At 44.4% G+C, this 13,146-nt stretch overlaps 1 long non-coding RNA gene across 2 annotated transcripts in view; it reads right to left on the bottom strand.

Annotated features, from left to right (window-relative positions):
* The window catches only part of LOC142818788 (uncharacterized), a 62,116-nt gene extending 49,998 nt beyond the window's left edge, over positions 1 to 12,118 (bottom strand). The window contains exon 1 of one of the 2 annotated variants that reach the window (XR_016347317.1): positions 11,597 to 12,118. This is a non-coding gene — a long non-coding RNA (uncharacterized LOC142818788). The remainder of the gene's footprint in view (positions 1 to 11,596) is intronic. The other variant, XR_016347316.1, reaches the window with a different exon arrangement.
* Positions 12,119 to 13,146: the final 1,028 nt, after the last annotated feature.

Raw genomic sequence — 13,146 nt, 5'->3', positions numbered from 1 at the left:
GACCAAGTCACTTAACCTCTTTGCTTCTGTTTAATCTCCCTACCATTTTTCTGTCTTGTTTCCTCAGATTGTAAATTCTTTGGGGCATGGACTATTTCTTAACTTGTATTCCTGTACAACTTGCATAGTGGATCTCAGTAGTGCTTTTGTGCAACATCCAGCAGAATGGATCTGGCTTATGGTCTCTTGGCACTACTGGAATATAAATCATAAAACAAAATAACAATATTTAATAATAAAGTCAAAGGAGAAAAATGTGTGTGAGCACCTAAAATACCAAAATTCTGCAGCAGGTATGAAAGAACTCCTGACTACTGACATCTTTGGAGTCAGTGCGTGGTCAAGATTTATTGGTTACTACTGAGAATTTTAGACAGGAGCTTTCTTCTCTTTATGATCAAAAATCTTGTATGTTGTGAAGGCTCTTCAGGCTTTTTTAATCCTCATGATGTAATACAATCATGAGGGACAATAATAATAATAAGTTTGTCTCCACTTTTGTTGTTGGATAGCTGATCGCTGGAGATTAATCTTGAGTTTTGGAGGGATGTGCACATGTATCAGCCTATCTGAGCTTTTGCCCTGTTTGTTAAGCAAATTTAGATAAATGTAGTAGAAGCACTATGCAGTGCTTGGAAGAACTTGTCTAACACATTACAACTTTAAGGATGTTTAAAAACCTGAGCAACATATTTATTTTTAGAATATTTAGTCTGCCAGTCCAGAATAGGGTCAGGGTTGGGGTCAGGAGCAGGGTCAGAGAGAGCATCAGGGTTAAGGTTAGAGACTTCCAGAGCTTTAGATCTTTAATAGCCTCATGATGTAGGGCAAAACTGAGTGAGTATAATTTTCCCCAGGTTCTCAGGGATACGTACCAGTAATCCTGAATATCCAAAGGAGACCAGATGGCCTGCACAAATAGAAATTTGATCATTCTATTAAAGTATTACAATTCTTCTATATCTTACAAATGGGACTTTGTTATATCAACAAGTAGGAAAATCACGATAACCTCAAAATTAGCACAAAGAGGTTTTAGAAGACAGTATTATCCAGTTGACAAGGTATAAGATTTGGGAATAAAAAGACTGGCACTATTCTTGTCTTGGGCCCTGATTTGCTGTCACATCCCTTCACTTATCTTTGCCTCAATTTTCCCTTCTCACTTTCTGTCTGTCTGGTCTATTTAGATTGTAAGTTTATGTTGTGTGGGGACTGTGTAAATATGTATTTGTAAGTGCCTAAAACGGTTAAAACCTGATTTCAATTGGAGCTTCTGGGTACTACTGTGAATATGAAAAACATACAAAAAGCGCTGTGAAAAGAACATTATTTACGTGGCAGAATCAAGCTCTCAAATGTTAGAAAATGCCAGATTTACAATAGCCCATGCAATCTTAGTGCTGCCCTCTTGTGCATCCAGACTTTGAACTGAATGAGGTCAGGGTCTTGTAGAAAAAAAATAGCATATCATCGTGTAATCAAAGACTGCATTATAACACATTTGAACAAGAGAACAGAATTAAAATTGCATGGACATCCTACATTTGGCACGTTTCAAATGCTTGACCGTGAAACATAAATAACATAGTTTTAATGCAATTTCCTATGTAACTTCCTAGGTTTTATTTAAAAAGGAAAAAGATAAAAATGAATTCAGTTATGTACACCTCTTCGTCCTTCATCAATGGGAGCTGAATGCTGACCCTTCAGTAGTGCAGTGAAGACAGCTACTCCTTGTTCTACATTGGCTGGCAGCAAAAGCAAGCTGTTCGTTATCCCAGGAGTGTGGGGGTGAAGCCATGTGCTAGGTCCGGCAGTGTGGTTGAGAGGATTGCTCAGGCCAGCACTCTCCACTTCGACCTCACCCTGCAGCAACAATTGCTCTAGCAGCTCCCAGGTATTCCCCAGCAGAGTGTTTGTTGCTGCTACTTTGGTCATGGTATGAGCACGACTCTTTAGAACGTTTATGACACACAGCTGACCCATCCATAGGATGCTTTGGGGTAGCCGCCCCAGCCTCTGTGCTTCTGGGGTCCCTGCAGTGGCTGTCCCAATTACCCTATGGATGAAAGGGACCTGAGGGATTATGGGAGCCTGGCTCAGGGCGACAGCAGAGATTGCCTTCCCCTGCCCCGCATACTCACCATGGTGGCCCCATCCCTTCGCCCTCTCCTGGCCTGCTGTGCTCAGCTTCCCAGTGGAAGTGAGAAGTAGAGCACTCGGGCCCCAGGGTGGTCCGTTTGCTGCCGCCGTGGAAAAGTGAGGTGCAGCGGGCCGGAAGGGCAGTGTGGTAGAGCAGAACGTGGTGGAGTGGAGCGCAGGTGAGTGGAGCAGGGCCTGCCGTCAGGGTGTTGCCGTGGGCCTGGGGCACTGAGGGGTTGCCCCAGGACTTGCACTCCCCCCCCCCTCTTTGGGATGGCCCTGCATGAACAGTTACTATTGTAGCAGATTGCCAACATTTTCTGAAAGAATGCAAATAAGAAAAGAAAAATGGACTTATAAAACAATGTATAACCTGAATGGGATTTCATGGGACAAAAAAAGGTGACTTCTGGAGGCTTCCCCCAATGAATTGCAAAGGTCTGTTGTCAACAATGGAGATGTTAGAACTCAAAAAAAAAAAATCACAAGAATCCTTTGTGATCAAAAGTGTTAGGCAACATAAATGGGGGGAGGGGGGAGTGGGAAGGGAGAATCACTACCAGCTCTCACAATGATAATAATAGGATATATTCTGGGAAGAGGTTAAGCAGAGATAAGGAACCTGATTCTGACCTCACACCGATGTAAGCTGGAAATAATTCCACTGATACCAGTGAAATTACACCCGTGTAAGTGAAAGGAGAACTGAACCCAAAAGTTTGTTTCAATATGGTACATTTGTGGGAAACTGTGCTTGATACTGTAACCTGGCTTTGTTTATTAGTATCCAACTGAAGTTGCAGCAACAGGAAAATGAAATCTAAACTCCAACTCTGTAAAAGCCCCAAGACAATGTAGGAAAGTATGTCTCAAAGGCAATACTGGTTGTACCTCCCTGGACTGCAACCTCAGAGCCAGGGAATTTGCCAGACCAGGGGAGGTGAATTCTGGCCCTCTGCTGCCACTGGATGTGGGGTTCTGCTCCGGAGCCAGCATTGACCTAGTCGGGATGGAGGGGACTCTTGGGGGAAGAGGCAGGATGGCTGTGGAGGCCTTGAGCACTCCTGCCCCCAGCCATGGGGCTCTACAACCATCCAGTCTCTTCTCCTGAGCAACACCTCCCCCCCACACACCATCTTCCTCTATTTGCAGGCACCCAGAAGCTCTGGGAAGGTGGAGGAGGAGCGGCTGAGCATGGGCAGGCTCTCTGACAAGGGGGTGCAAAGTGGGCAACTGCCCTCTAAATGAATGCCAAAAACCCCACGTGGTACACTCCAGCTTGCTCTGAGGGCTGATAGGGGTAGGGGTGCATAGCACAGTCCAGGTGGCACCAAGAGTTGGATGCCTCAGGCCCACCTCTTCTGCCTAAGACCTTTCCCAGGAGTATGGAGCCACACACCCCATTGCCCAGGGCCCGGCCATTCTGTCAGCCCCCTTGAGGACAGTTCCGTGACTTTCCCCATGAATGCTCCAGCCCAAGAGTCCCCACAAGGATGCTGGACCATAGATGTTGCCATACAAGCAAAGTCCAGATTACAGAAGTCGAACCTGTTGTAATCAAACCATGATCAAGTCTTCTACAGCTCGGTCCCTAAGGCAGTGCTCAGTAGTAAATTGTCAGTAGCTAATTGCCAAGTGTGTTAAGGTGTCTTCAAGATAATAGTTTCTTAGAAACTAAAAAGAACCTTGTTGATGAGGATGAGTTTTAGCAATCTCGCCTCCAAGATTTTGCAGCTGCTTCTGTCTCTCAGGGTATGTTTACACTACCCCCCTAGTTCGAACTAGGGGGGGTAATGTAGTCATATGGAGTTGCAAATGAAGCCCGGGATTTGAATTTCCCGGGCTTCATTTGCATAAAGCCGGCCGGCGCCATTTTTAAATGCCGGCTAGGTCGGACCCCGTGCTGCGTGGCTACACGCGGCATGGACTAGCTAGTTCGGATTAGGCTTCCTAGTTCAAACTAGGGGGGTAGTGTAGACATACCCTCAGTCTTAGTTGTCAAAGCCATTGGCTACGTCTAGACTGGCATGATTTTCCACAAATGCTTTTAACGGAAAAGTTTTCCGTTAAAAGCATTTACGGAAAAGAGCGTCTAGATTGGCATGGACGCTTTTCTGCAAAAGCACGTCTGTGCCAATCTAGACGTGGTTTTACGCAAGAAAGCCCCGATCGCAATTTTCGCAATCAGGGCTTTTTTGCGCAAAACAATACCGTGTTGTCTACACTGGCCCTCTTGCGCAAAAGCATTTGCGCAAGAGGGCTTTTGCCCGAACGGGAGCAGCATAGCATTTCTGCAAGAAGCACTGATTTCAGACAGTAGGAAGTCAGTGTTCTTGCTGAAATTCAAGTGTAGTCAGCTGGCAAGTTTTTCCACTAAAGCAGCTGCTTTTGCGGAAAAACTTGCCAGTCTAGATGCAGCCATTGGTGTAGCATCAGGTGACTTCTTCTAGCATGGCTGTGCTATCTGAGAACTCTATATCCCTTTGGGAGAACTGTGTACTGAATAGAGCAGCTTATGGTATAGAAAAAGAAATATGGATTAAAAACCCTGCCATCTTAACCAATGGCTTCTAATGCCTTTTATAAACTTTCACTGCTCTACTAGTCATCTAGAACACAACACCATAGTGTTGCTTTGTTTTTCGTGGTCTTATAGGCATCATCTCTTGATGTCGCAGGTGCAGATAGATGTAGGGAATGTGTGATGGGGGAAGGAAGAAGAGAAGGCAGAGGGGATGGTATTAATGATGAGGGTCATGTTTGCAATCTCTAGTCTTTCTGGAACATTAAGACTGCGTCTCTGATTCTTTGAGTTCCATGCAATTTACAGCAGGAAAACCAAGGTCTTGCCAGGATATTAAAATACTGTGGTGTTTTAAGGATTGCCTGGAAGAAGGTTACAATTTCCCTTTCTTCTTATTCAGCATGCTAAACTCTTGGCTGCTGCCAAACCTGCCCAGAGGTGTGTAGATTTCTTACGTAGATGGGAGAATTCTTGTACCATTATTATTATTTATTGAGTGTTGACAGTCTGCATAGCCCCTTACAGAACAAGTAAGACACGAGGACCCTGCCTTCAAAGAATCTACCTTCTAAGGCATTGTTTCTTAAATTATGTTCCGTGGAACACTGGTGTTCTGTGAACAACTTGCAGGTGTGCTGCGAGCTCTTTGTTTTTGTCTTTTTTTGCCGGATAATTTTTTTTGGAAAAAAATTTTCATAGGTGTGCTGCATAAAAAAAATTATTGTTTGGTGTTCCATGCTCTCAAAAAGTTTACAAAACATCTTTCTAAGGCCTCAATCCTCCAACAGTAACTGCAGACACAGACCCTAACTCCCACTTGGGGGCCAAGTCTGTTAGTTTCTGTCTGAGTTTCCCTGGCAGGTGCTAGGCCTGAATAGGTGGGGAAAACAATGCACTTATGTACAGGGTGTACAATGTGTGTTGGGGTCATGCCCACATAGAGCAAATCTGTCTGGTTTTCTTGTTACAGAATATCTCCAGTCCTCTCAGGAAGTATCCACATTTTGAATTGCAATGTCTGGCTGTACTCCAGATGCAGCATCTATGCAAGTATCCAGATCCACCCCTGATACCATGCTAGTTATGCTCACCCAGACTCTCAAAGGTATCAAGGCTGTTAAACAGATTCAGATTTATACCTGGGCACCTCTAGGGACAGTGGCTTGAAGCCCTCCCCACCACTGCCCAGTGGCAGATGGGAGCTGCAGGATCACCCAGCTGCCCACAGTGGCTCAGAACTCCTAAACATCAGCAGTGGGGGTACCCAGTCACTTTTGACCTGGAGGTGCCTAAATGCCTCTCCACCCACAGATTTCCCCATTGCCAAATGCCTGCCATACAGTCCCGCCAGAATTTCCCAGTGCCACACCCTCTCACCCAGAGGGTCCTCAACCTGCCAGAAACCCACTCTCCCAAGTCCTGATCCCTGGCCACACCCGCCAGCCCTGCTCAGAGGAGACTGTCTGCCGGGCTGAGTAAGAAGCACTCCAGCAAAGCTGTGTGGAGCAATCTCCCTCTTAGCCAGCCCTACCCCTTGCCTGAACCCCGGAGCGGCAAAATCTGAATTTTTAGATGCTCCTAGAATGCTGATGCCTAATGGGAAATCCAACCCAGCTCTTAACTTCCAATTAAATCAGTGATCTGGGCCGCTCTCTCTCTTAAGACATTTAATGCTTTCAGAGCACCGGGAAGATTCATATGAGTAGAGATGAGAGTTGGGAAGACTCTTGACTGGGCTGACTCAGGCTTAGACCCTCAACTCCTGATGGATCTTGGGACCCTGGGTTCTCCCTGTTTGCATGCAGACAGGAGGGGGATTAGCTTGGGGCCTGAGTTCAAACTCTGGGCTTATTTTGCAATGGATACATACCCTAAAGGCCACTAGATTCTGATGCAACTGGCTATACTTTCTAGGGCAGCTTCATGTAAATTGTAATTAAATAGGGTGCATCTATACAGCTTATTTCCAGTGTATTTCGAAATACTTATTTCATAATTAGGTGCTGTCTACACAGCACCAAATTTCTAAATAACGAACTATTCCAAAATGCCCCTTAATTCTCATGGAACGACGGTTACCGGGCTGTCAGAATAAGCCACCCATTATTTTGAAATCTATTTCAAAATAACAAGCTGCTTCACTAGGCATGGAATAGCTATTTTGGGATATTTCCAGGATCCCGACATAGTTCTGCAGTGTAGATGTATCCTAAGAGACTGCATAATACAAGCTTTACTCTAGCATCTGTGTTATTTGTTTTGATATTAAACTACATTCACTTTATTCTATTCCTAAATTGATCTAGGACAGATCCTCATCCAAATATAAGTAATCAGAGATTCACTGCAGGGGGGGAAGCACAATACAAGGAATACCACAAACATCAAAGGAATATTATCTCTTTTTCTAAACACATTTAGCACGTTTTTAAAGGACACCCACTGTGGCAAATTCCCAACTTTAATACAACCTTGTGATACTGAAATTTTGAAATCTAAGGGATTGATAATGGAAGGCCAGTTTATGTGTTCTGCAATTGCTCCTTAAACAGAGGCAGAAGAGATGCACAGCTTGCAGAACCTCTTAGCGTATGAGACTTCCTTATGTAGCACAGAGATATGTGATGCTCTGACCCCTTCTTGCAGCTCCCAGGTAGAGGACATATTTCAGGCAAGGAAGGACACATAGCATGTTGCAATCCTGCTATTCGCAACTGGCGTAATGTTCCTAATGGGGCAGTGCAAACTGGCTTAAGTTAGAAAAGCCTTGAGGTAGCTCTAAATTGTACTAGGAATCATGCTGCCTTCTCTGCTGACCTCAGAATATGAGGTGACAGAAAGTTGGCTTAAAACCCAGTACTCTCTCTTCTTGCAGCACATGGAGCTGGGGCAGAGAGAAAAATAGGAGCCATAAACTGCTGTTTAAATGCTACAGTAAACTTTAGACTAGAGAGCAGAGTTCACCGAAAGTCAATCCTATTGTTAATTGTTCAGTTTTCTGTCTAGATGGGAAAGTTTGCAGTGTGTTTCCTCATCTGTTCATGAATGCCAGATGCAAATGAGCACAAGGCAGTTATTAAGAAATGGATAATCAGGAAATAACTTTTGAACAATGAGGTCTGGGAGTGTGTGGAACAATCTCACAAGGGATTTGGTGGGTTCCCCATTACTCGAATCACTAGAAATTTCAGTGCATAAGGTCCTAGAGAGTGCTCTGTGGATGAACATAGTCTACATGACCTAATGCATTTCTCTCATCCCGAAGTACATGACTCATTCAATTAAGAGGAAAAATGTTTCTCTCCATTCCCTCCTGAGTGGATGCTATTGTCTGTTCATTGTATGCTGTGGCACTGGTTAGTGATAAACCATGCTCCTTTTGTATCTGCCCGTTAGTGTCGTTTCACGACTACCTAGTCACAGGTACTACAGTGCTTCACAGAATGCTTGCAAAAAGCAGATGAGCAGAGAGCATGAGGTAGGCTTACAGCCAGATCCTGGTTTCATCTCTCCCTGTCTGAGGAAGAAAGCATTTGCAATGACTGTCTAGTCTTCACAGAGCTGCTGATGACCACATCTTCTTGGAATTTGCCTGCTCTCACTGGTGCACAGCAGCATACAGAGCCCCTTCCCTCCACAGGGATTTGTAGATGATGGCTTCTCTCCTGAGACTCACCAGAGTCACTTGGGTTTCTGTTTTCAGAGCAGGGGGGTACAGTGATGTGTGCAATCTTGCTCCAGTTAAACTGACTGTGAGGTGAGGTGGGGGTAGGAAAGAGAGGCCAGGGGCGTGGAGATTGGTGCAGCATAAGGTCCTATATATACTACAGCAATTGAGGAATGGCAAGGAGGATGTGGGACATTTGGCCCTTGCGTCTTCATACCCAGGAGCTTGAGAAAATAGCATCCTAAAGCTGTGACTCCACAACCCCTTTTCTATGGAAACTGAGCACTTATAATACAAGGCCCTGTAAATTGGATAGAGGCGACTGAACACAGTTTAGGCAAAAATTCTGATTTTCAAACTGCCTATTGAGTTACTGTGTGGTCTTAAAGAGGCATGTCTGCTTGACCTCTGCCTTTTTAGGGGTTGGCTACGGACTTTGCCAGAAGCAGCAGCACAGATAGGACAGAAGTGCAGAGTATTGCCTAAAAAGCATGGACTGAATTCTCAGCAGGGGTAAATTATTGGCTCCGTAGGCACTGGGACGGTACTGGTTTATACCAGATGAGAATGTGGCCTAGTTACTGCAATGGCTGTTCTATACGTTTCGGAGGCATGCAGCATTTATCCAACAACAGGTCAGAAGAGCATACTCCTACTCCTCATAGAGTCTAGTCACTCTAACAGTCTGTCTTTCTCTCTCCACTATCATTCTTCCCATCTAAAGACTGGTCTAAACACAGTTTTGTACCTATTTAAAGCTATATCCATTTTGAAAGTGATGTTAAATTGATGCCAACCCCTAATGTGGATGCAGTTATCTGAATATAAAAGTATTTATACCAATAAAGCTTATTCCCCTAATTTTACTAAAATGAGCTATATCGGCTTGGGCATCTTTATACCAGTATGACCCACACTAGAAACAATATCAGTTTCTTAGGGTATTTCTGCATTGCTTCTGGGAGAATGCTTCTGCCCATGCAGACAGACACTCTATTTGAGCTAGCATGATAAAAATAGCTGGTTCAAGTTAGCCACCTGAGTATAAACACCCCTGGATTCCCACATCATATGTGCTTGGATGGCTAACCCAAGCCACCACCCATGCCACCCTTGGCTACTCTGCTATTTTTAATCTACAAGTTTGAACAGAGCTAGCTCATGTCTGTGTACTCACACGGGAAAGCATGCTCTCAGCTTCAGTGTAGACATATTTTTAAATTGGTACCAAAACAATATGCAGATTTGATGTAATCTAGCTAATTTGTTTTCGTATTTATAAGGCTCCTATTGTTAACCAGGCCTTTTTTGAGTGGTAAGATTTAAGTTTGGAGTTTGGTTTTTAATTTAGATCCACAGAAAATTTATTTTAAAGATTATAGTTTTCAAGATTATAGTATTTTGGCTTGTATGCACTATGGAGCAAAAATGCATCTTCAAATTCAAAGCGTTCAGCTTCTTCAGCGTTGAATTCAGAATCCCCATCTCTAAACCCACCATGTCACTTTGGTTCTGGGTCAGATCCAAAACCAGAAGGGACATGCTTTCTGGTTTTGATTCATGTGTAGCCAAAATCTTGACAAAACAGTTGATTGTGCTGCAGATTTGCGAAGTGGTCACAAACAGTGTTCCCTGTAAGATAAGCAGTTGGGCGGCCACCCAGAAGAGATTCAAATGCTGCCCCGCTGATTATCAGAGTGCCCACAGCATCTTACAGCCGGCAGCATGTGTTTCTATTGGCGGTGCGTATCTGCACATGGTTTGGTACACATAGCAAAATTTATTTTGCACACGGATGGAAAAAATTAGAGGAAATATTGGTCACAATTTCAGTGCCATCAATTCCAAACTGAGACTTGAACCCCAAACTTAAGCCTATACTCATTCTGGATCAAGATTCTGAAATTTCTTCCTTGACTCTAGTATCAAGAGTATCACAGAATTTGCCATAGCAGTAGATTATTGCCGGGGTTCCCAAACATTTTGCCCTGATGCTTACCTGTGCAGTTACAATAGGCATTGTGATCTACTGCTAACGCTTGTTGAGGAAAATTGTTCATTTCAATAATATAACATAACATAACATAATTAGCCAATTAGCCCGTCATCAGACGGGATTTTCAGGTCTCTCCTCCATGTCAGTCTTCTCTCCTTAGCCTCTGGTCTCTCGCTCCGTGTCTCTTTCTCTCTCTTTCCTCCTCCTCCTCCTGCCTCCACCTCTTCTCTCTCAGCTCTCCTCCGCCTTCTGCCTATCTCTCTGTCTCTGTCTTTCTCTTCTCCCCCTCTTGCCTCTCACTCTCTCTCCACTTTCCTCTGTCTCTGTCGGGGATGCATGCTCATCCAGGCCCCACGCCCTGGCCGTGTATGTCACCGCCCTGTCCCCCTTTGCCTCCTGCCATGGCGCTCGGCTGACTACTGTGGCACTCAGCCAGGCTTTTGCAGGGGAGCAAGCAGAGCAAGCGGCCGTTTGGGCTCACCCGCGGTGGCCCGGCTGGGCGGCGCAGAAGTCAGCCGAGTGCCATGGCAGGAGGCGAAGAAGGATGTTAAGGAGGGTGGGGCAGTGACATACATGGCTAGGCCCTGCCCCCTGGCCGTGTACGTCAGCGCCCCGCCCTCTTCCCCTCCCGCCATGGTGCTCGGCTAACTTCTGTGCTGCTCAGCCGGGCTGCCGCGGGGGAGTGTCAGCCGACGGTCAGGGCAGTGTGTGTGTGTGTGTTTTAGAGAAAAGGTTTAACGTCCGTGTTTTTACTGCTAGGACCGGGGTCCCGTCGCAGAGGGTGGCCAGAAGGCCAACAGACGCCCTGTTATATAGGAAGAGCTTATTACACCTTAGATTTTAGCTGCTAGAATGCAAGATTCCTTCGCAGCGGGCAGCCTGGGAAAGACTGAGAGGTGCCCCAACGGATCTGCCACCTGGGAGTGACACAAATCTAAACGCCTAAGCTCTTCCTATGTCTGTCTTTTTTGACCGGCTGAAGATCATTTAAATTGTGCTTGGTTCTGTTACAGCAACTGAAGGAGTCAGGTTAAAGCTTAAACAGTTACAGGTTTTTTAAAAAGACTTATAAAAGCATATGGTTACAATGCCTATTGCTCTATTTTTTAACTGCTAGCAAATATAGATTTTAAAAAAAATAGTTACAAAGAAAATAAAGATAGAAAATAGAAATAATGGTACCAAGTGACTGCTTAATCTTTAAAGAGCTCTAAGTCTATGTGTACACTTAAGACAAAGGACCACATCTAGGTACAATTTTTACCTTTTTTTGTGCCTCTTGACTCCAGCGTGTCAGGCCAGGGCCGGTCTCTCAATTCCTAGGAAAGACGAATACGAGGTGGGTGTCCCCTTGGAACCTCGGGAGATCAAACACCTAACCCGACCAGCAGATAGATGGTAGATTGCCACGCAGAGTAAATGTACTGCTGGACCCATCTATATACCCCTGGGGGCCCGTATCCTCTTTCTTATCTAAGAGGCCAAATTGTACTGGTCCGTTTTGTGGCGCCAGTTCTTACAAGCAAGTTTCAAGTTAATTTACACTTGCAAGAGAGGAAGATAGCTAAATTAGGAGTGCCGGATATTCTTTTACTGGGCAAGTGATTCCTCCCCCCGTGGACGGTTGTGTGTTCGTATCAATATGGGTTTGAGTCAAGGACACTCCTTGGCAGCCTCTTGGTCAGCAATTGGCGTATCTCTGTTTACAGCCATTCACGGTCACAGCAGCCTGGGCCTTCTGTTCTGTGTGCCCTGCATGCTCCAGGCAAGCAAAAATGGATGTTACAAGGGGGGTTCCTGTCTGGCTACAGGGAGCAAGCAACGCAAGCGGCCATTTGGGCCCCGCGCTCCACATACAGCACGGGGGTACTGTATGGGGACCGCGGTGCCCAAATGGCCAATTGCACTGCTTGCTCCCTCGCAGTGACCCAGCTGAGTGGCGCAGAAGTCAGCTGAGCACCAAGGTGGGAGGCGAAGAACGTGACTCAGGCAACAGCGCCGCCCAGAGGGAACGGCCAGGGAGGCAACAGCGCCGCCCAGAGGGAACAGCCAGCATTTCGGCATTACAGACTCAGACACTGGGCTACTATATAGAATAGAATAGAATAGAATATAATAGAATAGAATAGAATATTCCTCAGTAAATGTTAACTGCAAATCACAATTTCTAAATATATAAGCTATAAGCAATGTACATATTTCCTTTCCATTTTAATGTAAACAATTGAAATGGTAGAAATCTCTAACAATATGCACTCAAAAATGCTTCAGGATTTTTTTAAACCAAACAGTTTTAAGTAAAACTACATTTTAAAAATTGTTGAGAGCAAAATGTAGTGTTCAATGCAATGTATAAATCTAAAATATGTAAAACTGAACAATAAGCAACAGAATAATATTAGCAAAATTGTTTAAAATATTTGTTAATTTTAAAACCAAGTAGTTGCCCAACTTTGAATACTATATTGTGTTTTCAGGTTTTTTAGAGTACAGTCTGAATTTCTGTGCCATATGAGTAAAGTCCCAACCCTTCTTTCCACTAATTAGAAAAATAATCAATTTTTGTAAATAAAAATAAAACATAACAGTTATATTATATCACCCTATGGCAATGGGTACTCATCTGATTCAGCGTAGGATAATTCAATTTCTTACTTCTTTCTTTTCCTTTTTTTTTTATTTTTTTTTTTTTTTTTGATGGCTCATTTTATGTTGATGTAGAAAGTCCAGGACTTTCATTATCTTCTCTACCACTGTACCCTTCTCATTTTCAAAAAATAAATGGAACTACGTCAGATTATAATCCTTCTTGTA

Source organism: Pelodiscus sinensis, chromosome 1, assembly GCF_052426305.1.
Source record: "Pelodiscus sinensis isolate ZL-2025 chromosome 1, ASM5242630v1, whole genome shotgun sequence".
In the NCBI taxonomy this organism is placed as follows: domain Eukaryota; kingdom Metazoa; phylum Chordata; order Testudines; family Trionychidae; genus Pelodiscus; species Pelodiscus sinensis.
Note: the sequence above shows the minus strand (reverse complement) of the source record. Positions and strands in the feature narration are given on the sequence as shown.